Source organism: Aulonocara sp. 'chitande type north' Nkhata Bay, linkage group LG7 (assembly GCF_057382095.1).
Source record: "Aulonocara sp. 'chitande type north' Nkhata Bay isolate Kocher_YH1m ecotype deep benthic linkage group LG7, A_spYH_male_GT1.1, whole genome shotgun sequence".
NCBI lineage: Eukaryota > Metazoa > Chordata > Actinopteri > Cichliformes > Cichlidae > Aulonocara > Aulonocara sp. 'chitande type north' Nkhata Bay.
Window position 1 is genome coordinate 17705640 of NC_141350.1, and position 25006 is coordinate 17730645.

The following is a 25006-nucleotide window of genomic DNA, read 5'->3' on the forward strand; positions in this document are numbered from 1 at the left end:
TCTGTGTGTGTAAGTAACACTTTCTTCCCAGTATCTGGACTTGCTGGCCGGCCTTAATCACTTCTCTCAGTGGCCGGTCGCTGATATGGCTTTTTCTTTCCAATCCTGCCTAAAGGACCAGCATCGTCTGAGGTTCCCGTTCCTTGTCTATTTTTGCCCAGTTGTGCACCGAGGCCTCCCCATTCTTTTTCTATTCGTGTCATTCTGTTCTAGCCAATTGGCACAGCTCAGTGAAGAGCACACATTGTATGAAATCTTCAGTTTGATGTCAATTTCCTGCATGGATTAGCCTTCATTTCCCCAAGAATACTTAACAGGAATATTGTGATGGCTTTCAAACACAAAGTCTTTTTGTGTTTTGGCATTTCAAGATTACAGTCATAACTTAGAAATACTGATGCTCAGCCAAGAGTTTGCAGTTGTTCCAGTATAACTGGATTTTTTTTTTTTTTTAATGATCCACTAGTATTTTAGCATGATAAACTTGAATTAGGAAAAACATCTTGGCTTTGTGAACTAACCATTTAATTCAATGCAATTTAATGTTCTTTCATGGTAAAACAAACACACTTTCATTTCAAGAATGAGGACATTTCTATGTGACCCCAAACTTCTGAGCAGCAGTGCGAGGAGAGATATACGTGTGGTCAGTGTGAGTGTGCGCTTTTTTCTCTCAAATATATGTTGTTGTTTTTTAAAAAATAGGGGTGTATTTTCCATGGGAATATAATTTGAAGGCCTTTCCCTGAGCTGCCTGTCATAACAGAGAAGAAGGTGAGACGAGATGACTGTACAAGGCTGTGCTCAGGCACCTGGGTAAAAGCTCTGGCTAGTGATGGATGGCATTTCCCTGCAGCATAAACACAGTGCTCTGACACAGCTCTCCACCAACTGCTTACACGCATGAAAACATATCCGTGGCCAAAGACAGTAGAGGACACAACAAACAGCGTCACTGGTAGTCTGAAATGGTACACCTTATAGGTCATTCAAATATGTTGTTTTATCTAGAATTTAGCAAAAGGGCAGAGCAAATAAAAGCAATATGGTGGCGCTGAATGAATATAGCATAAAAACAGTTTCATAAACATTTTTCACTGCAAGTAGAAATGAGACAATCATGAAAATCACTATGTAAATCATCTCTGGCTTCCTGGATTAAATAGTTAAAGTAATTTCAGCCTTTTGCTTGTAGTGTTGGGAGCGAGCTATTCTGCAGTATCTGAGTCTGAGGAAAAGGCACGAGTTCTTTCCTGTGTACAAAAACAGCCTTTTGCTGCTTATTCCACCTATACCAGCTGCTGATGTTTTGTTTACTTTCGCCTTATGCAGATTCTACCGAAAGCAAGGATTTTGTGTTACGTCTAGTATGTAAACAAGAAGACTCGTACAAGTAAATCCCATTCTAGAAGTTTAGAGTGCATCTAAATTCCTGAAAGGCAAAAGCAGTAGATTTGTTTTTGTTTTGGGGTATTTTTTGGGGGGTGTAAATTCACAAGGCAGGTCTTTTCACATCAAGTCTGGTATAGAGCTCATACAGCAACCCATCGTTCAAGGTTCAAGGTTCTTTATTTGTCACATGCATAGTTATACAAGTATAACACACAGTGAAATGTAGCCTGACACGCTCCTCGACATGTGCAAAACAGGATAGACAATATAAACATATTTAAAATTAAAGGAATTGAAATGTACATTGTGCCTTGGTTTAGTGTCTGGAAGAGTCCTGACTCAGTCAATTATAGATGATGTGAGAGGGCGGGTGTGTGTGTTTAGGGCACGGATGGCTTGGGGATAGAAGCTCCTCTTGAGTCTCTCTGTCCTTGCCCGGAAGATGCGGAACCTTCTACCAGATTGCAGAAGTTGGAACAGTTTGTTGCCAGGATGGGACGGGTCCTTCAGTATCTGCGCTGCTCTAGTCCGGCATCTCCTGGTGTAGGTGTCCTGAAGCGGGGGGAGAGCAATCCTGCAGCAGCGTTCTGCTGTACGGATCACTCTCTGGAGAGCTTTTTGGTCCTTCACACAGCTGTTCCCAAACCGCGATGTCATGTTCTGTGTGAGGATGCTCTCCACAGCGCCTGTATAGAAAATCCTGAGGATCTTTGGAGAGACCCTGAACTTCCTCAGTTGTCGTAGGTGATACAGGCGCTGCCTAGCCTTTTTGGTCTGGACCTGAATGTGGGCAGCCCATGTCAGGTCTGAGGAGATGTGGACACCAAGATACTTGAAGGTACGTTAAAGCTAAGCATGCCTTTTATACTCTAGTTGTTTTTATTAAAGTACTGAATCTGGTAAAAATTGACTACTTATGCTTTTACTATTGTCTGCCATATACAGTTATGCTCAGACGTTTACATACACTCATCACAAGCTTTGGGAATTGGGAGAACAATTTGAGTGTATTCCACACAGGCCAGACGTGTATATATACAGACTTATTAATAAGTGTTGCTGAAGGTTCTACATTGTCTTAACTTGACAAGATCACTTCACCTCGAATCAGCTACATGGTTGAAACTTGAACCCAACTGGGTGTTCCAGTAGCACAATGATACCAAACACACATTCCGAACTGGTTTGGAAACGGATAAAGCAGGCTAGCATTAAGCTGCTGGGATTGCCTTCCCAACAGTCTGACCTCAGCCCTGTTGACATTATGTAGATGTGCTTAAAAGCCAGATCTTTATCAGAAAACCAAACACTTTAAATACACTCAGCCAATTCTGCCCAGAAGAGTGCTCAAGTATGCAACCAGAATTATGCCAGAAGCTTATTGATGGCAACCAAAAGTCTTCTGTCAAGGTGCAACCTGCTAAGGGACATTTAACCAAATATCGGTGTGTGTGTGTGTGTGTGTGTGTGTGTGTGTGTGTGTGTGTGTGTGTGTGTGTGTGTGTGTGTGTGTGTTTACCTTTGACCCTGAGTGGATTAGGGAATATCGAGAATAAATTCAAATTTGTGCACCCAATTCTTCTTTTTAAAGGTCATTAAATATGTAATTAAGGATGTGGTATCCTATCCTGAAAAAAAAATAACAATTTAAACAGTTTAAAGAAATCATTAAAAGCCTTTTACCATGACATTCATGCCATGATTCCCATGAGTGTATGAAAACTACTGACCATAACTGTATACTGTTAAAGTGGTGGATGCTTCAGATAATAAGTTTCAGATAATAAGATCAGTGTATGCACAAGTCATTTCTGTAAAAAGAAAGAAAAAAAAAAAGAAGAAGCTTAGGCTGCTCAAAACTCAGTTTCTGAAACTCAGGGTTTTTTGTACTCTTGGCTCTTTGTGTGATATCAATGAGAGGGGAAGTAAAGAAGGTGGCCTTAAACAGGAAAAAGGATAAAAAAGGATGAGCAGAGCTGCACGTAGGCACAGTAAAACATAAATAAGGATTAAACGCCCAGAATAAGAATTTTAAGTTTACGTTTAATTTTATGATTGTTATTATTATTAGGGATTTTTTAAAAACCATTTTAAGTCCTCTTTAGCCTTTAAGATAGTTTAAAAAACCCATTCCTGTGGCTGAAATGAGTCACCACAACAAAGAGAATTATTTTTCTTTTATTTCAGCAGCAACTTATTTTACTAATTTTACAAGGAGCATAGTGATAAATGAGCAAAGGTAGCTTTCTAATGGGAAATCCAGAACACCATATTGAATGGCCATGAAGTCACATGAAGACTAACATCCACAGGTTGTCCCTATGTTGTATTTGTGAATTCCCATCAGGTTTTTGCCCCCGTGTATTAACATGGTTAGACAGGCTTTAAAGGCTGCTCCCTCTCAATACAGAGAAGTCATGTAATGTAATTACACAGCAGACAGAGAGGAAATGCATCCTCCCCTGATGTAAACAGCTCTGACTCGTGAACTTGTCCCGCAGCTCTAATTACATCAGTAATTTGATTTCTTTTGCACCTTTGGCCAAACCTCCAGACTGTAAATATGAATATGTTTCTTTGGTCTATACCCGAAATGGATCCTGAGGAGATTTCGACAGATACTGCCTTCTCTCATCTTTGCTTTCATGTATCAACAGTTTATCCTCCAAGTGGCTGCTGCTCAATTACACCTCACATTTATCTGTAGCTAATAAACCCAGCTCATTAGTACTTAATTAGTTTTGGAGCTGACGAATGATGTTAAGATAAGATTTAAGCTGCTCAATTGCAAAAACATGATAGCAATGTTTTGAAAGGGAAAAAAAGCAACTGATAGAGTGATGCACAGCCAATACACCGAGCAGAGGAACAGTGTTAGGGGTTCATCGGCTCTTTATATGATGGTCAACAACTTACTTGAAATTTAAAATAAAAATATCCAGTGGAAATAAATGAATAAGTAACATTTATTTCAGCAATAACAAATCATATAAATTTCCCCGTTCATTCCCAGATAAGGACCAATCACATAATATATTAATATCCCAGCTTTAACCTGAGAACAACCAAACCAGTGCAAACAAATGCCACTGCACTGCATTCAGTCACACCCTATTTGAAGCACTGGCACTGACTACACTTACAAATTGTGAATAAGTTCGAAAACTTTGGAAAAAATGGAGCATCTGATGTCTGATGCTGTTTTTTAAACTGCTGTGTTTTCCTATAGGATTTGGGCTGCTGACCTGTGTTCAAGCTGTGTGAGTTAATAATTACCTCTGATGTGGACAACATCGTTTCATGGTTGGCTTGTTGGTGCCGTGCACGGTTTGTTCTGTACAGAATAAAGAATAATAGTGGCGTAAACACGGAGAGAGATGACTTTCTCTCCCGCACAGTATCTGTGCCGTAAAGTTTTGCATCTGAGTGAGCAGAGGACTTCAAGGATCCACTGTAGTAAAAGGCACCGTAATTGGCGATGCCAGTGAGGCAGACACAGCGTCTCCTCTAATGGGTTTTGCTTTTCAACACAAAGCCTTGACGGCGTTCACTTTGCAACTTTCAGTGTTATATACTCTGCCTCTGTGGTGCTGTATCCTTGAACTTGTGAAAATCCCTTTGAGTATTTCACAGATAATGTGCATGGGGGAAATTAAGAGAATATTTTAATGAGATTCAAGACGTATGCAGACATGTCTGGAGGCAGTTTTAAATAAGAGGCAATGACAATTACAGTATTTTCCCCGTGTGGGGAGGCAAATGTTGGTGAGAATTCCCTGGCCCCCTTAAGATGATGACGGGGAGGATATTGGAGCGTTTCCCACTGGGGAATCACGCCTCAGTTTTCTGTCTTTTTCTAACACTATATAAGCAAATCAAAGAAACTCTTCGCATATAACTAAAGAGGGGATGCTGGCTAAGTTGGAAAATAGTGTACTGCGGTGAGGGACTTGCGCTTTTCAAGCTTAAAGGTGATTCTGTAGCTCTTTAAGCTTTTTACGATCATAATTGGAGGTTTTTCCCTCAGGTGATTTCACATATACGTTATAAACCCGTTTTCATCTTATGCCACAACCTAATTTTAGCTAATCTCGGTCAACCGGCTCCTGCATGGCAGACCACAAACTGTCTCTTTGCCAAAACCGGGCTTATCCGCGTAAAAACTACGTCACTTACTCTTTGTGTGATTCCACGGCTGCAGATGGATACCATTGCTAAGCCTCGGATAATGCATGTGTGTAATGTGCAGTGATAGAAGAGAGCAGTCTGAGATAAAAGTGTGCCTTTTAACGTCACATGACCTCATCCGGCAAAGGTCTCAGTTGATCCCACGGGCTGCTGCTATATGGTTATGAGCGCAAACCTGCCTGCAGGAAAAACTGTCATGCTTCAGAACATGCAACTGTCTTTAAGCAATTAGTTTCCAGAACAGCTGGAATTCCCTGAAAGGTGAAAGCACTTATATTTGACTAATATGTGAATCAGACTTTAGTTTTTTTTTTAATTTATTTAAACGTAATCTTTTATTTTTTTTCAGCCCGATTAATGGAAAAAATGTACGTATTTCAGTGTTGAGCTTTTCTTGTACTTGGCGCCTTTTTAAAGCAAACAGCGAGAAAAATGAAAAAGCCACTCCCCGCTGTTAGATAATAATAAAAAGGATCATCGTTTGGCCTTTAAAATATACAGTCTGGCTTTTTTTATATTAAAAGAAAAACTTAAAAAAAGAAGCTTGTCCAGATGTTGTCCATCTGTGATTTTGAGGCTTCAGGGGGGGGGGGTAAAGCACTATTGTATGTATTTGTATGACAGTTTTCTGGAATGGTTCACTGCCTTTAGGCCACCATACATCAGCAGCGGCGCTGCAGTGCGCGCAATGGGCGTGCGCACGCCTCCGGGTGCTGCTGCGCGCCCCCGCCTGTGTGTGTGTTTGTATGTCGGTGAACTGGTGGGAGAGAGAGAGGAGGGGACCGGTGGCTGAGAGAGGCATCGGAGGCAAGTGCAAGAGGTTCGGCGCTCTGAGCGGGGACTCCACGTGAATAACCGCAGCTCACGGCTTCGCTCTGTCGCGGGAGGCTGAAGACACCCGCGGTGTTTTGTGTTTCTCACCGCCCAGGGAGGAGGTAAGGTGAGCTAAATTAGACCATTCATAATAAGCACGTGTCGTGTGGCTTACAGTTCACTGACAGGAGTTTTGTGGCACGTTGGAAGGATGCCGATAGAAAAACTGCCCCTCTTTTAGCTCCTTCTCGGGGGGTGGGAGTGTGCAGGAGTGGTTTATTTTAAATAACACGCCGCGCTGTTCTGGGTGATATTTTACGTGTTAGGTGATCGTCGGAGAGAGCGAAAAGGTGTGGGACATATTCCGGTGAACGACTGTCAAATCAAAGGGTTGACACGTACCGTGACGCGTTAAAGATGCTGAGGGGAAAAACACAAAAAACAAATCATTGGCACTTATTTGCGAATATTGTCTTTGGACTTGATCTTTTTTGCTTCGATCATCACATATCACATGGTGTAGATACAGTGGATATTCCCACAGATAGATAGACAGCTCTACTGTACTTGACAGCTGCTTTTTATTGTCCTGTGTTGATGAAATCGCTGTCTGGATACACGCACAATCCCTCATAAGCTGATTTGCTTCCCACATGTTTGATTCCCCTCATATTTATGTCACAACTCTGTGTTGTTTTGACTGACCAGTCACTTTGCTGAGTCTAATTTCCCTTCATGGGACTGAATCTGATTATGATAGGGCCCCCCCTGAGATTTCACAGAATTCATCTCACACCATTTTTCCACCAGTCAAAACAATTCATTTGCTGGAAAAAACCCCAAACATATTTTCACACAATCCTGTCTTCCCACTCCACCTCCTCCTCCCCCGTCTGTCTGCCCCTTGGTCAAAGCTTCAGTAAAGGGGGAACTCACCATCATGCAACAACACCCCTCCTCCTCCTCATCCCCTCCTCTGCTCATCCCCAGACACTCTCACTCATACATACACCCAGACACACATGCCTTGACTGCACACTTTCGCTGCCTGCTCAGTTGGCCAAATTAATGCAATGCTAATGACCCCTGTGTTATTGTCTGAAGCTCTTGCCTTGCGCTTACTGCTCTGAAAAGCCTGACACACTTTCTAGTAATGTTTATTCACTCCAAGCAGACTATAGTTAATCTGGTTAAGACGATAACAATATCCCTCTATCCTTGCCTTATGTCTAGTTTACATTAATTTGTAAAACTGGCGGCAAAAATGTACGTCCCAGACAGTTTGTGTGCTTTGTGGTAGTCTCTTGATCAGGTTGTAGTTTGAGCTCAGAGAGGCTTTAATCCACAGCTACTGGAGTGCTGCTAACATAACATTTCAGCCTCATTTGACAAATGTGGAGAAATCGGGACAAGATAGCGACCTACATTGTGCTGCCTTCTTTACTTTCAAACTCATCACAAATGACTCTAGACGGGGAGATTTGCATAACTAAGGGATTATCATGACACACGTTGGCCAGAGTTATTGTGAGAGCACCAGTCAGTCACACTGCACGCTGACCTAAAACCAGCGACGGGCAACTTTGCTCCGGGGGCTATGGGAAAAGCTTGGGTGTTGGAGGGAAAATGCCACCAATTTCTCTCTGTGGGCTGCAGAAAAACGCAGGCTATTCTGTGAGAAGTGATCAACGCGCCTTCTCTAAGCAGCTGTCCGTGGACATTCACAGGCCAGAACAAAGTGCCTCATAGAAAGGAAGATTTGTTCTGTGTCACTTGTTGTAATGATGACATAATTTCTTTCAGGAACTGGTCTGAACCTGAGAGACTGCCATTTCATCAAGGGTACATTTGAGTCATGTCAGAGTAATGCTTGTTTAGGGAAGCAGCACATATTCCGAGATGAAACAATAACACGATTCCGGCAAAGTGAAGCTGAAGTCAGGGTGGGAGATGGCTAGTCTCAGTAGACGTTTAGTAAGAGGGACCTGTCAGTGTAAAGATCGCTTCTGGTTAATCACAAGTGTCTCTTTTTTCTAAGTCTTGACAATCATTTATGTGACATTTCATAGTTTCTATGTTCTGAATTAACTAAGTGCTAAAATCTGGAAATGGGAATATGAAGGCATTACAACAATTAAGGCCAACCTAGGCATTAGAACCAGGAGTAAATGATTCAGTAATCCATCAGTGAGTTGATATTTGATACAAATCTGGCATGCTTAGCAACTTTAGATCTTACAACGTTAGCAACAGTTTTCTGGGTGCAGTTTCTCAAATGAAATATTTTATGCTATATGATGGTGAACAGAAGATATTTTAGACCTCGGTCTGAGCGCTGAAAACATAAAGGAACAAGAAAACATCTCAAGTTTCTTTGACATTTGTTTAAAAAAAAAAGAATTCACTGATTAATTGAGGAATACAATAATAAATTAATTGGCAATTCATCTATTTCAGTTTTTACCTAAAATCTGGTATCTGCACATGCTACACACACACACACACACACACACACACACATTATGTATATATATATATATATATATATCCAGATCTCAGCGAATATCTTGATATTGATTCCAGTTCCTGTAGAAATTATGACTGATGCGCTGAAACCAACCATAAATACCCCCTGCAATAATTTCTTTTTCATGCAAAAGTGCACATGCACTAATCAATAATTTACCATCATAAGTCACTCCAGCTGATTGACTGAATGATTGAGTGAGTTCTGGCAACACGTGTTCTCGTGTCCCGAGTGAAGAGGATCCAGCAGCCATTGTGAATAGAAACGCCGTGCTGCTCGGCTGTGATGAGGCTAAATTCCCTGGGGAATGATGGAGGCCCATGCCTACCCATTAGTGTCACTGCGGTCTGGATGTTTCATCCCAGTGGAGCTATCACGCACAGCAGCGCAGCACACTGACATCATTTGGACCTCCTTGTCATAGGCATGTTCGTCTCATTTTGGGACTGATGAGTGCCTCATTATCACACCACAGAGGGAACGGTGCTCTGCCTGCTTCACAGCTGCCTGATCACTTTCACTGTTTGTAATTTGGACAAGCGTATGCAGAAGCAAAGAAAGGCATTCATACATGTTCATTACATGTGCCCATGTTTTACTTTCCTTCTCTCTCTGTCTCTCTCTGTGAGTCGGGCCTGCTTGGTTGCAAGCTGGTGGGTACAATTAGAGTTTCACAGTCAGTTAAGCAGCAGCTCTAATGGGAATTGACACATTCCTGTAAATCCCTCCACACAGCTGCAACTGTTGGTGTTTACACCGTAGACTTGTATTTTATTATCGGGAGTAAATGGCAACAGATGACTAAGAAAAATGGGTAAACAAAGTAAGTAAAAAGTACAAAGTGAACCTCGATTAGATAGATGTCTTGGTTTCGGCTTCTCCTTTTACTTCTTGCTGTTATGGATATTGACAAGAATTTATTAACACCAGTGCCACTGCTGAGTTTTCCTATAGGTCAGATTTGTTTTTATTGATCCCCATGTTGTTTACTGATTGGATTTACATGTGAGGAAAAAAAGTAAGCTTGCACAGGTTTGTATCATCAATTCAAATACCTGGACCTGACTCTAATTACTGTACAAAAACAGACTTGGATGTGACTTTGGTGTGCAAAAGCTTTCACGCATTTAACTCATAATGGATTGGTTCCGGGTTTTAACTGGAACCAGTAGTTGATTCCTTTCATTGCTTGTAACAGCACATTAAATAGCTGACACAAGGGTCTGATGATTTGATCGATTGGTGCACAGACAGAAAATTCATCATCAGCTGTTTGGACATGTTTCTAATAATTTTAATAAAAGTAAAATTATAAAAATGCTTTGATTCAAGCTTCGCACGTGTTAAGGTTTTCTCACACTAATATCTGAAACAGAGCAGTCTAAAGCCTGAGCTTTTGGCAAGTAGGGATTACTTGGCACATACTGGCCATCTGCTTTTGCAACAGTATATGACAGAAAACAATGAGCATCCTTTAAGCGTGTTTGTTTTTGAGTAAATTCAAGCTTTTCAAATGTGAGGAATTATTATTTAGTCATCTTTTGAAATAAACTAAATACCATTGGCTATGGTTTGGATAAAAAAAAAGTGAGCTGTATGTTAATAATTATGTTGGATTAAGCTCTGGAAACAACAAAAAAGAGGCATTATTGTTACTTTAAGTGATGGAAAAGCTGTTAGTCATAGCCCCGACTCGGAAGCCCTGCTGATCAGAGATGCTGTGCTCAGTTGATTTACTGTTAAATTCGGCTATAGATTTTGGACAGCAGGTAGTTGGACAGATGTTGGATGGATGGAGGTCAGTGAAGACCTCCTTGGATGGCCCCCTGTGACCAAATCATTACGTTGGAGCTTCACACCATGACGGTCATCAAGCCCAGTCACTCAAGGTTGCCAAGGGAACCCTAATATTACTCATGTCAGGTTATCAACCCCCTTTAGTAAGTACAAAGCATTTAAGGATGTTCTTTTCCGTCCTAAGTAAGTGCCAGGGGGGTGACAGCAATAGACCCTTTTGAAATGGGACATTGAGATAATGGAACGTAATGTTGCAGGTTTTATGCTCTCTCTCTGTCCCCTTTAGACCTCCTTGTTAACTAGGTGATCTGAACCACTCAACCTCGAATTTAGAGATCCAATGGGAACAAATGGAAATTCAACTCGATGTTTGCTCCAGGAGTGCATTTTCTGAGATCTCATCAGATGCGCTGCTTCGTTGCTACTGGCTAGGGGAGGAGGAGGGAGGAAAAGGAAGAAGTGGGAGTGTTTTCAAGCTTTTGGGGTTCCAAAGGGGAGGGAGGAGGGGTGGATCATGTACCTCCATGGACGCTGAGAATGGGCAGGGGGGAACAAAGGGGGTCTGTTTTCTCTTTCTCTACTGGCAGGGAGGCTTTTATTGCCTCTTGCCTTGCAGTATGTGTGTGGGTGGGTGGGGGTGGTGATAATGCTGGGGAGGGGTGATGCAGGGGTTATCCTGAAGGAGATCCACAATAGAAACTGTGGTGTTGGAGCCTCTCTTTGAACAGCTGAAGAGGGCTGGAGAGGCAGTCCTTGCTGGAGCGACAGCCTCGGGCCTGTTGAAGCTCTGGCCAACTTTGGATGGGCAGCAGATGTTGGAGAGGTAGCTGGTGGCCGAGTGGCAGCACATAACAACAACCGGTGCTTCCCTTTCCTGTCCTGAAAACAACAGGAGGTGGGCATTGCTCCACTGGCAGGGTGCAGGCTGGCCAAAATTGCAGGGAATACAGGAACAGTGTGCACTTGAAAGCTTTTCTGCTCCATTCTCAAGCTTCCATCTTCTTCCTATTTGCATAGAGCTTAAGGAGAAAAAAAACAAAACCGCATTGCACATCCCACTCTTTGTTGGCACTGCGATGCAGCCCACTTGTGTAGACTAATAGCTCAGAAAATACATCACCACAGCTCTTTCTCTGCTTATAAAATTGGCCTGTACCGTGCCAAAAATCCAACGCAATCCCCAAGCCTCCACAGCCTTACTAGTCTCTTGTTGAACACCACATCCAACAAAACTTGCAGAAGTGGGGGTCTGCAGAGATAAGCGGAGCAAAGGCTTAGATTATCTTTGTTGCCCCAGCGCATGATGCAACAGCGAATCAACAGGAAAAGAAGGAGACACTTCGCTGTCAGCTCATGAATAAAGTTGACATGGAAACACAAAGTGGCTTTGCCATGGTTCAGGACTTGCTGACCTCGAGGTCTTATTTAGGCCAGGCGCTCTAATGCCCTTACCCTCTGCTCCACCCCTCTACCCCCTCCCACACCCTGGCTGAGGGTAAGATACCATGTTAGAAGCTCAGCAGCCACCACTGAAGGGCCCTTAATCCAAGTGGGATGACAGTTTGGCTCTGGATGCCGTTTCTGCAGTGCTGAGACCAATGAGCTTTTCTTCCCCTCTTTTTCATCCCTTAAACCTCCCAAATACAACCACAGGAATCCTGGGAAAAAAAGCAGTTCTCGGGGAGACAGAGGAATAGGATGGCAAACAAATCAAAGGGAGGATCTCTGATTCCTCCTTTGTAGAGCAGATAAATGTGCACATTCACAGAGATATCAAAAGCACACAGTGTTGACTTCAGCTGCTATTTTTTTTGTCCACATGTAGTGTAAAAAACATAATCTATAACCAGATAATCTTTGTCCAGGCTTCAGAATGATTAGGGAAGATTGAGGTCAGAAAACCATTAGACTCATCAAATTTAGTGATGCTGCCACATCAAATCCCTTTTCCTGCCTTTAAACCAATCGGCAGAGCGATCCGCGGACCACATGTTAACAGAGGTTCAAATGGGCCATCCATTATCTGAAACAATAACGAGCATCATGCATGTTTGCCATTACTGTTACTCACTCTGCATTGCAGCTGCAGCTGATTCTGCTTTTCCACACCGGTCACAGTCCCACTGTGATGTGCAATAATCTCTGGGAAGTTGACTTTGTTAAGTTTTTATAAAATTTAGTTTGGAAATTTGTCAGCTGATCCCATGACACAATATGATCACATAAAAACGTCAAATATTTGTTTTATGCAGAACCTCGAATGTTAAAATGTGCCGAATGCAGTATGTATTTCTGCCCCTTTACTCTAAAAATGTTAACACCATCAATACAGAAAATCATCATTTAATCTTGGACTAGAATATGATGGTGAATAGCAGCACTTGTGTCCCCTGATGGACCCAAGTGCAGGAAGAAGGAGCCTGGAAATATTTCCTCTGCACTGAAAATTTTTAAATCAGTTTAAATTCAAATTAAATCTCAAGCTGCTATTACTCAGTATATTCAAGTAGATTCAAGCATTTTAAAATTCCTGTTATATCAAAAGCACAATTTTTTCAACTATGGGAAGCCTGTGAATTTGATTTATTAACTAAAACCCAAGGTCATCCTCTCTGGTGTTCGAGGGTATTATGCCAGAGCAATTTAGAATCAAACGTGAGCAATGGAATAGCAATCAGTATAATCTCTGTGTGTTCAGTCCTGTGCTGGATTCTCAGCGCTGTGCATCTTCAGGAACTGGAGGAATGTAATTGTCAGTAAGATCATTCCTTTCTGTGGGCTAGTTCGGCCCATCTGTGAGGAAGGGAGAATGGGCATGGCAACTTCATTTATCAGGATCTCCGCTGTGGCTGGCTGGCCTGATAACCCAATCAAGTGTCTAGTGTGACTAAGAGCCGTCTGGGCGAACACTAGGCTTTTTTCAGTTCTCCATGTGGAAATATCAATGAGGCTTTGTCAATGTGCCATTGTTGACAGCCAGAGCCCTGTGGTGTTAAAAACCTAATGCAGACTCTCAAAGAAAGAAAAAGTCTCAATAATAATCTTTGTTTACTATTTTCTTTACATTTTCACACTATATTTGGACCTTGGCATTGAATGGCAGTCCTGGTGTTGGTGTTAGTCGGCATTGTGCCGGTACAAGCTGAAAAGATTCTGGTTTGAGGCAGACCTAATGTTCGGGTCTTCAAGGTTGGCTGGTTTTTGGGCCTCTCAGGGGCTCAAGGCACAATGACCACATCTCTCAATGAGTGGAGCCACAGTGGACATGTTACTCAAAGGGCTTACTGCATGACAGGGAGCACGCCTCCACAGATACAAGAGAAAAATAGCACACTTTCACTCTGAGGTGGATTTCATATAGCTCACAGTTCTGCTGTCAATATCTTGATTGTAGTTGACATTTAAGGGAATGCATAAGGCAAAGGGCATTCTTTAGATGTTCTCTGCTGCTTTCATGAAATGTGTTTGGTTTGGAATAATGGATTAAATTGTTAATGTACTCAGAGGGAGGTGAGGGTCGGATCATTCTGAAGTATTCCTAGATTTCTCTATACATTTATTTTTTACATAAGCTGTGCACATCTGAGGCTTTTACACAATCAGTCAAGCTGCTATCTGAGTTAAAATCTCAGTTTTCCCCGATTGAAGGATCATGATTAAAACTGTAGGTTTCCAAAGCCTGTGCCTGAGATCATGATATGCACAGTGCTTAGACTGCTTTAGACCTGTTTTATAATCCGTGATTGTAGGTATGGGGTTTAAAAATAAAAAGGAGCAGTCGTGCCCTGAGAGCAGATTATGCACGGATCTCCACCACTCTGGCTTGGTTTCTGCCTCTGTTTTTTTTCTTTGTTTATTTCATTTCCTTTTTAAGTCTTTTCTATATGACTTTTCATAGATTTCGTTTCTCCATTTGGTAACCTTTACTTTTGTTTGTCAGTATTCACACATTAGATGAGACCATTAATGATATCCCAGAAATGTCTGGGTTAGGTTTGCGTGTATCTCAAGAGCTTACAAGTTTATACAATGATACCCAGTGGTACAGCCCAGTAGCGTTCATTATATGCTTGCAGATTTTATGAATTTAGATTTTCTTCTTCCACTGCTGCCTTTTAAAATCAGGCGTTGTTCGCTGATGTAGCGCTTAATCCGTCCACAATAGGGCAACTACATGGAGGTCAACTTGATTGGATTCTCCACAGTCATCTGCAGTGAAAAAAAATCTAATTAAGCTTCAGGCACCTAAGTCAAACTCCGTAGGATTACCCTGGCCCTGCACCCAAAACCTGGTCCTGGGAGATTGTGATAACTCTACTCCCATAATCTGAAGCCGGGGAAGCCTAGAGGGGGGTGTTGGCAATGAAATCCATACAAACCGAATCTACTCACCCACTCAACTGCGTGGATAGCTGAGTCACGTAAAAAATATATGGTGTAAATTAAGTTAAAATCAAAAATCGCAGTGCGAGATTTACCAAAGTCGAGTTTGTGTTAACATTCAAAGCCACAGCAGGACACAGTGCAAATAGCTACAGTGTGTTTCGAAGAGATAATGATAGAAAAAAAACTGATTTCATGCAGAGTTTCATCCGTATCGTTCACAATCCCCTGAGCTTTGAAGTCAAATTGGAAGTGTGTCTGTATGGGTGGAAACGACAGACAGATTAGAGAACAGAAAACATGCTTTGAAAGAGCTTTTAACCCCCCACCCCCACCCCCTACCCCCTCCTACTCAAATCTGTCTTTTTCAGAGACAAATAAAACCCACCAAAGTATCTTCTCTTTTGTCCCAACTTTAAGATGTGGGTTGGATGTAGATTTTCCACTGAGCAAAAAGTCCATGTTTGTTGTGGTCACCACAGTGCTCGAAACAGCTTTTTTGTTCGGAAGATAACTCACAACGGGAGACCGCTATTGACCAGTTGTTCCCCTAAAGGAAATGGGCATGAAGGGGGAAAGAGTGGAGGACAGTGAGGGGGTCAAGATGGGGTAAAAGACACGGATGTGCAAGTGACCAGGACATGGTCTCCATCTCACCAGGATGCAGCTAAAATATGGCTCTCTTCTTTTGATCCTGGAGACAGTGCACCTGCTGGAGGTCTAAGGATTTGTCCTTTTCCCGTCTATCATCAAGGTATCACTTTATGTATGCGAGTACAGCTCTTGGTATTCCACTATCATTACATTTTCCTTCTTGTACTCATAGCCACAAAATTAAAAGGCTGCAAGAGCTTGTGATCTCTTCCCGCCTTCTCGCGGGAGTTGATTGTGATTGGGGTTTTTTTCTCCCCTCAGTCTCGCATCAAAATGCAGCCAGACTGAAAGCTAAAAATGCTCTTTTGGCCCCAAAACAAAAGCCTCTGAATTAGTTTCACTCAGCCTGTTTATCTGAGCTGTGATTCAGCTGAAATGGGACTTTGGATATGAATTTTGAGTGGAAGCAAAGCGCTGGCAGAAGTGGCAGAGCCTTGTCCTTGACAGCCTTGTTGAATTAATTCCTTCCAAATGGCTGGTTTAAAGAATGAAAAGAAGAGTGTTGAATACAAGCTAATACTGATCTGATGCTATCTACGGCACAGGTTCAATTTTTAACCGTAGTGTCTTTGTGAAACCATCCATTTTTACCCACGTGACTCATATTGTGTGCGGAGTTAAAGGATAATGGAATAGGTGGCCACCCAGGACAGCTTGTCATAGCACTTCAGTTTGATTGACATGCCACTTCTTTTTTCACACCAGACATGGTAAAATTGTATAAAAGTGACTCTTTAGCATAACATTGGACAATTGCGTGCTTAACCTCCTTCATTCTCCTCTGGGGCTCGATTAATTCAAACCGGAGCAACTTCAACATATCTGTGTTGTAATGCTAAAATTAGCAGGATCTGAGGCATGTGCTTGATATGGTAATAGGGGAGGTGAATTTGTTGCTGTGGGCTACGTGGATGTGTACGTCATTGTATATAAATATCTTGTGATATATTACATTTTCTTTAAAAAATCAGGTGAGAAGCTGGAGTTTGAAGTTTCACTCCTGACCTCGGGAATAACAGCATCCATTCAATGTTTTTTCCAGCTTTCATCGACATCCTCGCTCCCTTCACATGCAGGTTATTTAGTTTTTATGAAACAGTTATTACCCTATACATTGGGTAGAATATTCTAATAGGAAATAATGAAAAAAAAAATTAACTGCTGTGGTGGTTAGCCCTGTTACCTCACATCAAGAAGGCCAAATCCACCATCTGTCCAGGGCCTTTCTAGGTGGAGCAGAAGTTTTCTTTGAGTATTCTGGTTTCCTCCCGCGGTCCAAAAACATGCAGTTAGTGAGGTTAAGATTATCGGTTATTGCGTGCAATGCGATTGCGTATCTGTTTCTGTGTTAGCTGCGTGACATGTTTTCAGCCACATCCTTCCAGAGTACACCTTGCCTCTCATTTGATGGTAGCCGGGATAAACTACAGCACCCATCGCAACTCTGAATTAGATAAACAACATATTTCTGGGTGTCAGAGATTTACAGTTAACAAACAGTCAGGTGAATAAACAACACTGAGACACTTGTGTAGGTTAACGTGCTGCACGGGTGAAAAGCTCAGAGCAAATCACACCGAACTGCAGTATTCGTTTATTTTTATAGGTTACATCGTCAATATGCAAATATAATCACATTTCCTGTTACGCAGGTCCTGATGCTGTCTGTGTGTAAGCTGTGTGTGTGTGTGTCACAAAGTATGTGTGTCGCAAGTCAATTTCTAAGAATAATATAATGCAAGTCAACTTCTGCGGATATGTATTTCTGTACTGGTCTCTTTTCAGTGTCACAGGGTCAGCTTCCTGTTTCTACAGAAAACTGTGTCTGGTGAAATATGTATAACATAACTTTTGAAGCATAAGCAAATAAAACAATAAAAACTCCCTGACACTGGGTTTTAGACTGGTGGTGAAAAGAAACCTGTCAACATGCAGACTCGGACCTGAAAAACTGCTGAGAGTCATTTAATTTAACAATTTAGTGAGTATCGCATCAGATTAAATGGCCTGGTAAATGGCCATTTAATCTGATGTATTTATCATAAATAAATGAATCATTAGCAGCAACTCTAATAGACGTTGTTCAGTAAACACTGTATGTGTCTTCATATTGTTCAGCTTTAATGGGAATGTTTTGCGTTGGCTTCCAGAGTATCACTTCAGTCCTGAATACTCATTTGCTGAGTTTTAAACATGAATTGCTATGATTAGTTTATTCCCTTTGATCCCAAGCATGGCAGTGTGTGGATTAAATATAACTCAAGATAACATCAGATTAATCTGCAAAGGCTAATTTCAGTAAGTTCTGTCGTTGTACTACATCTACCTTTTTCCCTCCTCTCCTCCATAACCTCATCTCCTACACAGAACTAACCCATCTTAGAGGAAATACTGAATGCATTATGTGGTATAAACAGCTCCACGTAAAGATGCATTTATTGGATCGTTTATGAAGAAGTTTTCCCACATTTCACACAGTTGCTGATCTCAGTGGTTCCAAGTGCAAGAGTGCCGCTCTAAATGTTTAATGGCGAGTTAAAGGATAAGGGCCATCTTCTGTCTCTTTCTGCATAGTGTCTCATTCCAGTCTGGCTGAGCTCCAGTGCTCACTGCAGCATTCTGACTCACTATGTTGCTGCATTGAGCCTAGATACAAAGCATCTCTGGAGACCTTTTAGCTCTGCTGGAGTTATGCAGTATATTGAGTAGGACAGTTTTCAAACTTGGCCAGACGACTAGGATCATTTGTCACTCTAGTCGCGTGCACCTATATTTTATTTTTATGGCCTGACCTTCGGCTTCACAACCTCAGTGTGCAAACGGGGCAGACCACCAGCCACTAGTCCGCGTCACGGTCAAAGCGTCAGCGTTTCGGTGAAGCCCTGGCTGCTCTTCAATGGCCCTTTCACTGCCACTTGGTGACAATGCATTTTTTCCATGCCATAAAGCAGATGCTGTATTCTAGCAGTACAATACAGGGCCCATCTGAAACTGTTTACCATGTGAAAGGCACACCGGGATCAGGATGCCTACCACTGTGTGGGGCTTTTTGACTTGCCACTCTATAATGAGTGCACGCTGGAAGGAAAAGGAGCGCGCAGCTTTAACTGGCATTGTAATCACTGCATGGAGAGAGGAAATGCAGTATAAAGTGCTGATCCAGCCTATTCTTCCCAGGCCAGGGCTTTTTAGACTTATCTGAATACAGAGATTACTGTGACACCATATGAGCTTGTCAGCAGTTGCACCCATAGCAGATAAATAGGGAGGAAACTCGCAGTTTACGTACCCACCTAAAACAGATCATTTAATCTCTTATTCCATCGGGCCCTGATCTTTGATACAGCTGTGGCAAGTTTTCTCTAAGATGAGGTCTCTGATCTTTTCCGACCTCTTTCTCTTAACAAGTGGAAACATCTCAACTGCAGAGGCTTATCCGGTGTAACAGAAACCCCCTGCAGTTAAATCATTATCTTTGTGCGACTAGTACCTGTCTTCTCTTGTGTTGCTGTTTGTTGTCGACAAGTTGATGACGCTCAGCTTGTTCCAAGTTGTCTGCCCTCAGGCCTCGCTTTGTTATGAAGTCTTACTGCTCCACCTCTTATGGAAAAACAACTAAGACAGCGTTAAACCAGCCCTAATGGTGGACTTAGTGGTGGCCTGACAGCAAGAGGTGTAGTGAGTAATTAAGCACTCAAGCAGTGAGGGACCCTGAAAGGCCAGAGGTACCCAACCTCACAGACTGGTCACAGTCAGATTCCTCTCCACCCATACAAGGGGTGTCAGAGACAGGGAAGCTACTCCTGAAGCTAAGGTCTCTTTGGCCCTTCGGCACCACTTAGAGGGCTTATCCTCCTAGCCAAGAGCTCTCTAAGGCCTCCAGCTGGTCATCAGTCATGTCAAGGACACACATCATACATGTCAAGAGCCTGAAGAAATAACAGCGGCGCCACAGACACAGGAGCGCAGATGGGGATGTTTTTAAGTATATTTAAATGACACCTTGGAGGAAGAATGGCACTGTGGGAAATACCTGCAGTGGTTGCAGCTGGCTGAGTGTTAAGATGAACTCACTCGCACATTCCTGCTGTTTATAGTTAATTTTGAGCAGCATTCTGGATCAAGTTAATGCATGCATTGCAATAAGTTTGCAGAGAGATTTCTGGTTCACATAGGAAGGTGTTTTGAATGTTTTGCTTCTTGTGGGTATTATGAGGTTAGTATTGCAGAGTTTTAGCAAATACTCAACAATTTACTGTGACATTTAGTCCTGAATAGTCTAATAACCCCAGTAATGCTTTTAGTGCCTTATTTTTTATAGAAGTCTAGACTTGCAGAAGGCTTCAGTTTGTTAAACCTGCAAAACCTGCTGTAGACTTTCTAATAACATCCTCGTTTTCAGTGTATGTGTGTTGTGTTTTCTTTAATTGCTATTGAGCAAATTTTGGCTTTTTAAAACACTTGTCTATCTTGATAATTGCACACATTAAACCTGATAAACATCAGTATACTGGCATTGGCGTTGTGGGCATGTTTGGGCATGCTGATTGGCGTTTAGCTCAGAGCATCACTGTGCACAGAGCTGCACAGTGTCGTGGTCCCCCTGAGCAGCTTTTCTAAAGAGTATATCCATTTAATAAACTGTTTTAAAGACATTGTTGTTCAATGGGATGCAGACACAGGCAAATATGCACCATTAATCAACAGACAACATGCCAGTTTAGCTCCAGACAACTCCAGAATATCTTTGATTTTCTTATTTTTTGTGTTTATACACCAGTTTGCATGTAATCATTAGTTATTATTAATTTCTAGGTCAAAGGCGTGTCTTTTGTCCTGTCTCCCTCCCCTGACCCCCAAGCTCAACAGATGGCTGCCCCTCCCTGAACTGGAGGTTTCTTTCAGTTAAAAGGGAGTTTTTCCTTCCCACTGTCGCCAAAGTGCTTGCCAATAGGGGGTCTGATTGTATGCCATCAACACTTACACAAATACAAGAAAACAGCCATTGCATAGCTGTCCACTGCAGTGACCACTATGTGTGAAAGGGTTAGAGTTGTACTTTATTTAAAAATTGCATCCTACTTCATTTTATGTGCTATAAAGCAGTTGTTTACCAGTTTATTTTTCCACCCCAGGAAGAGACTTGGTGTGAGTAAGTAAGGGAAGAGCACTTTTAAGTGTGTTGTCAACACTTTCACATTTTTTGAATCGGAAAAATTGCCATCTATTCACCTAAAACGCATTCCATCACTTTTTCTTCTTATGCTGCTGTCTGTGCTGTCATCTAAGTTATTTTAGCGGGGAGCATCTGTCCCATTTTGTTGTATCATTTCCCTGAAGAGTACACGGCATCTTGTCACAACCGGAGGAATGTTAGTTTTCCTTATCAAGAATGAAGCCGAGGGAACGCAGACCACAGAGACTAACCCATATACAGCGGAGGCTGTGTAAAATCCCTCCAGTTGCGAATAACTGAGCATGTCGCACAGATACAGTGGGGCAAAAAAGTATTTAGTCAGCCACCGATTGTGCAAGTTCCCCCACTTAAAATGATGACAGAGGTCAGTAATTTGCACCAGAGGTACACTTCAACTGTGAGAGACAGAATGTGAAAAAAAAATCCATGAATCCACATGGTAGGATTTGTAAAGATTTTATTCATAAATTAGGGTGGAAAATAAGTATTTGGTCACCTCAAACAAGGAAAATCTCTGGCTCTCACAGACCTGTAACGTCTTCTGTAAGAAGCTTTTCTGTCCCCCACTCGTTACCTGTATGAATGGCACCTGTTTGAACTCATCATCTGTATAAAAGACACCTGTCCACAGCCTCAAACAGTCAGACTCCAAACTCCGCCATGGCCAAGACCACAGAGCTTTCAAAGGACACCAGGAAAAGTATTGTAGACCTGCACCAGACTGGGAAGAGTGAATCTACAATAGGCAAGCAGCTTGGTGTGAAAAAAATCAACTGTGGGAGCAATCATCAGAAAATGGAAGACATACAAGACCACTGATAATCTCCCACGATCTGGGGCTCCACGCAAGATCTCATCCCGTGGGGTCAAAATGATCATGAGAACGGTGAGCAAAGATCCCAGAACCACACGGGGGGACCTGGTGAATGACCTGCAGAGAGCTGGGACCAAAGTAACAAAGGTCACCATCAGTAACACACTACAACGGCAGGGAATCAAATCCCGCAGTGCCAGACGTGTTCCGCTGCTGAAGCCAGTGCATGTCCAGGCCCGTCTGAAGTTTGCCAGAGAGCACATGGATGATACAGCAGAGGATTGGGAGAATGTCATGTGGTCAGATGAAACCAAAGTAGAACTTTTTGGTATAAACTCAACTCGTCGTGTTTGGAGGAAGAAGAATACTGAGTTGCATCCCAAGAACACCATACCTACTGTGAAGCATGGGGGTGGAAACATCATGCTATGGGGCTGTTTTTCTGCCAAGGGGTCAGGACGACTGATCCGTGTTAAGGACAGAATGAATGGGGCCATGTATCGTGAGATCTTGAGCCAAAACCTCCTTCCATCAGTGAGAACTTTGAAGATGAAACGAGGCTGGGTCTTCCAACATGACAATGATCCAAAACACACCGCCCGGGCAACAAAGGAGTGGCTCCGTAAGAAGCATTTGAAAGTCCTGGAGTGGCGTAGCCAGTCTCCAGACCTCAACCCCATAGAAAATCTGTGGCGGGAGTTGAAAGTCCGTGTTGCTCGGCAACAGCCCCAAAACATCACTGCTCTCGAGAAGATCTGCATGGAGGAATGGGCCAAAATACCAGCTACTGTGTGTGCAAACCTGGTAAAGACCTATAGTAAACGTTTGACCTCTGTTATTGCCAACAAAGGTTATGTTACACAGTATTGAGTTGTATTTTTGTTATTGACCAAATGCTTATTTTCCACCCTGATTTACGAATAAATTCTTTACAAATCCTACCATGTGAATTCATGGATTTTTTTTTCACATTCTGTCTCTCACAGTTGAAGTGTACCTCTGGTGCAAATTACTGACCTCTGTCATCATTTTAGGTGGGGGAACTTGCACAATCGGTGGCTGACTAAATACTTTTTTGCCCCACTGTACCAGAGAAACCGTATCACTGATCAAACGCGGGCCTGTAAAATACAAAGCTTGTCTCCAGCAAATCAAGTGACAGCGTTTTTTTTTGTCTTATGCTCGGAGCCAGTGTCTCTGACATTGTGCATTCAGGCAGAGCTTGTCTTTTAGCTTCGTTGTGTCACTAATTTATTCATTTAAGCGGTTGCAGCCATATTCAAAGACAATGGCGCACAAGCTGTGAGTTGAATTAACCTCAATAATTATGCAGTTCTGAGGAAATAAAAGCCCAATTGTTAGATACTCCTCAAGATTCCTGCCCCCTTCTGTGCTTAACATCCAACTGAATAGATTAATAACCCCCAGAAAAATCCAACCTTTCCCTTTAAAGTGTCCTCTCGGATCAACAGGACAGTGCACTTTCACATTTGTTTTCGTGGTATTTGCATCGCATCCTCCAAGGTCAAGCTTTCTGTTTATGTTTGCACTACTGATGATTTTCATATTAAGCCTAATGGAAGCATCTATCCACTGTGAATGCATTTGCAAGGGATCCATTTTCTCAAAACACCATACAGGAATGCACTTTTAAGTGATTCCAATAAAAGCATGGTTCAAAGTGCTAATGGCACATGTGATCAATACGCAAGCTTTTTTACGGCATTTGAATCCATCAGATGTACACATCAATCCAAAGGCCATTTGGGTTGCAACAATAAGTTTATGAATATTCTATTGTGTATCGCATTACTTTGATTTATTCCTTCTAAAGGAGCTCATACTGTTAAAACAGCGCATTATAATCCTGTAGCTTTAAGTCGATGTGAGGCCAAACATTTGGCTAGCACAACAAGCATTGAAATACATTTCATTGAAGTGGATTTATAAGAAAAAGAAATACATCAGTTTATAGAAAACATCAGCCCTCCAGGGTTTACACGCTAAACAAAAAATCTGTCTGCACTTGGCGCAGATGAGTGCTAACAAATTTCTTCTTTCTGCTAAAAACCTTAAGTCAGTAGATCATTTCAAAGTTTTGATATATAATTAGTCTTTTATCTGAAAAGTGCCTGGCGTGTGTTTCTCACAGCTCCTCAAATTTGAGAATTTGAATAATCTCTGTCTGATCTAAATTTCAGTACATTTAGTGCTGCGCAGTCTGCAATCTGGGAACATGAACCTGGGCCTTGAGAAGCTGGGATCGTCTTCCCTGTGTTCAGGCTGTTATAACACCTGGCCACAGCTGGCAACAATAGAGACGTTGTGAAGTGTTGGCTGGATGTGAAAAACATCAGACAAACACAACAATAACAGAAGCCCATTTGCATCCTCCACTCCGCTGCTAAAGTAAGGGCAGCCAAGATTCTGGCTAATGCATAAGACGTTGTTGGAGATGAAAGTCTCACTGTGACAGTGTTCCTTGTGCTCAGCCTGCTTCAGATGAGATGCGGTGATGGATCTTGAGAATAGCAAGCCCGAGGATGTGGTTTTTAGTCATGCATTTCTAAGAATAGAAACACCAAAAAAAAAAAAGCTCTCGTGCTTGGTTTAAAAACTGAGGTAATTTGTGCTTTAATGATTCAGGATCAGTGGCTGTGATATGTGTTATCCTCTAACTACATGGTCATTGCCACATTCAAACACAGTTTTGGTACTGCAGGTTTTGGCCAGTACCTTCTCTCTAGACGGCCTGCATTCAGTGTGCTTGCATGTGTGCGTTTGGGTGTGTTTGGGGATATATGTGAGGGTGAATTATTGATGCAGTGTAAATCCAATCTGCCTCGTGGCAGGTGTGCTGCGTTCTGTTTGCTCTGTGTGTGTCTCTGTGTGTGTGTTTATGTGTGTGAGACATTGTCAGAAAGGAGGAAGGAGCTGTGCTGCAATTAAAAGGCAGCACAGTCTGCAGTCCTGCCCACACAGATACAGCTGTAGGCATAGAGGCTATAGGCTCAGTGTACCTTGCATCCACGCATGACCACTAGAGTGTTCACGAACATGGAAAACACAGTCCTTCTCACTCTCCCTCCTCCCTCCACTCCTTTTCTCGATCTGTTGAGCGGTACAGTTTGCTTTTTTTTCCCTTCTTTGCTTCCCCTGCCACCCTTCCTTCTCTCACCCTCTGTCTCCTGTGCTCTTTCTACTCTTTTCTCTCTCACACATAAACTTTACAGTGTGCCAC

The 25006-nt window shown here is 42.3% G+C and overlaps 1 protein-coding gene across 15 annotated transcripts in view; it reads left to right on the forward strand.

The window, feature by feature from the left end:
* The first annotated feature begins 6337 nt into the window (after positions 1-6337).
* Positions 6338-25006, forward strand: part of LOC147324962 (neuronal cell adhesion molecule-like) — a 78643-nt gene continuing 59974 nt past the window's right edge. For 12 of the 15 annotated variants that reach the window (XM_086299171.1, XM_086299181.1, XM_086299184.1 and 9 more), the window contains exon 1: positions 6339-6520. The gene's annotated coding sequence lies outside the window, so the exon portion shown is untranslated. Of the gene's footprint in view, positions 6521-25006 lie in introns of all 15 variants that reach the window. The other 3 variants (XM_086299172.1, XM_086299174.1, XM_086299187.1) reach the window with 2 other exon arrangements.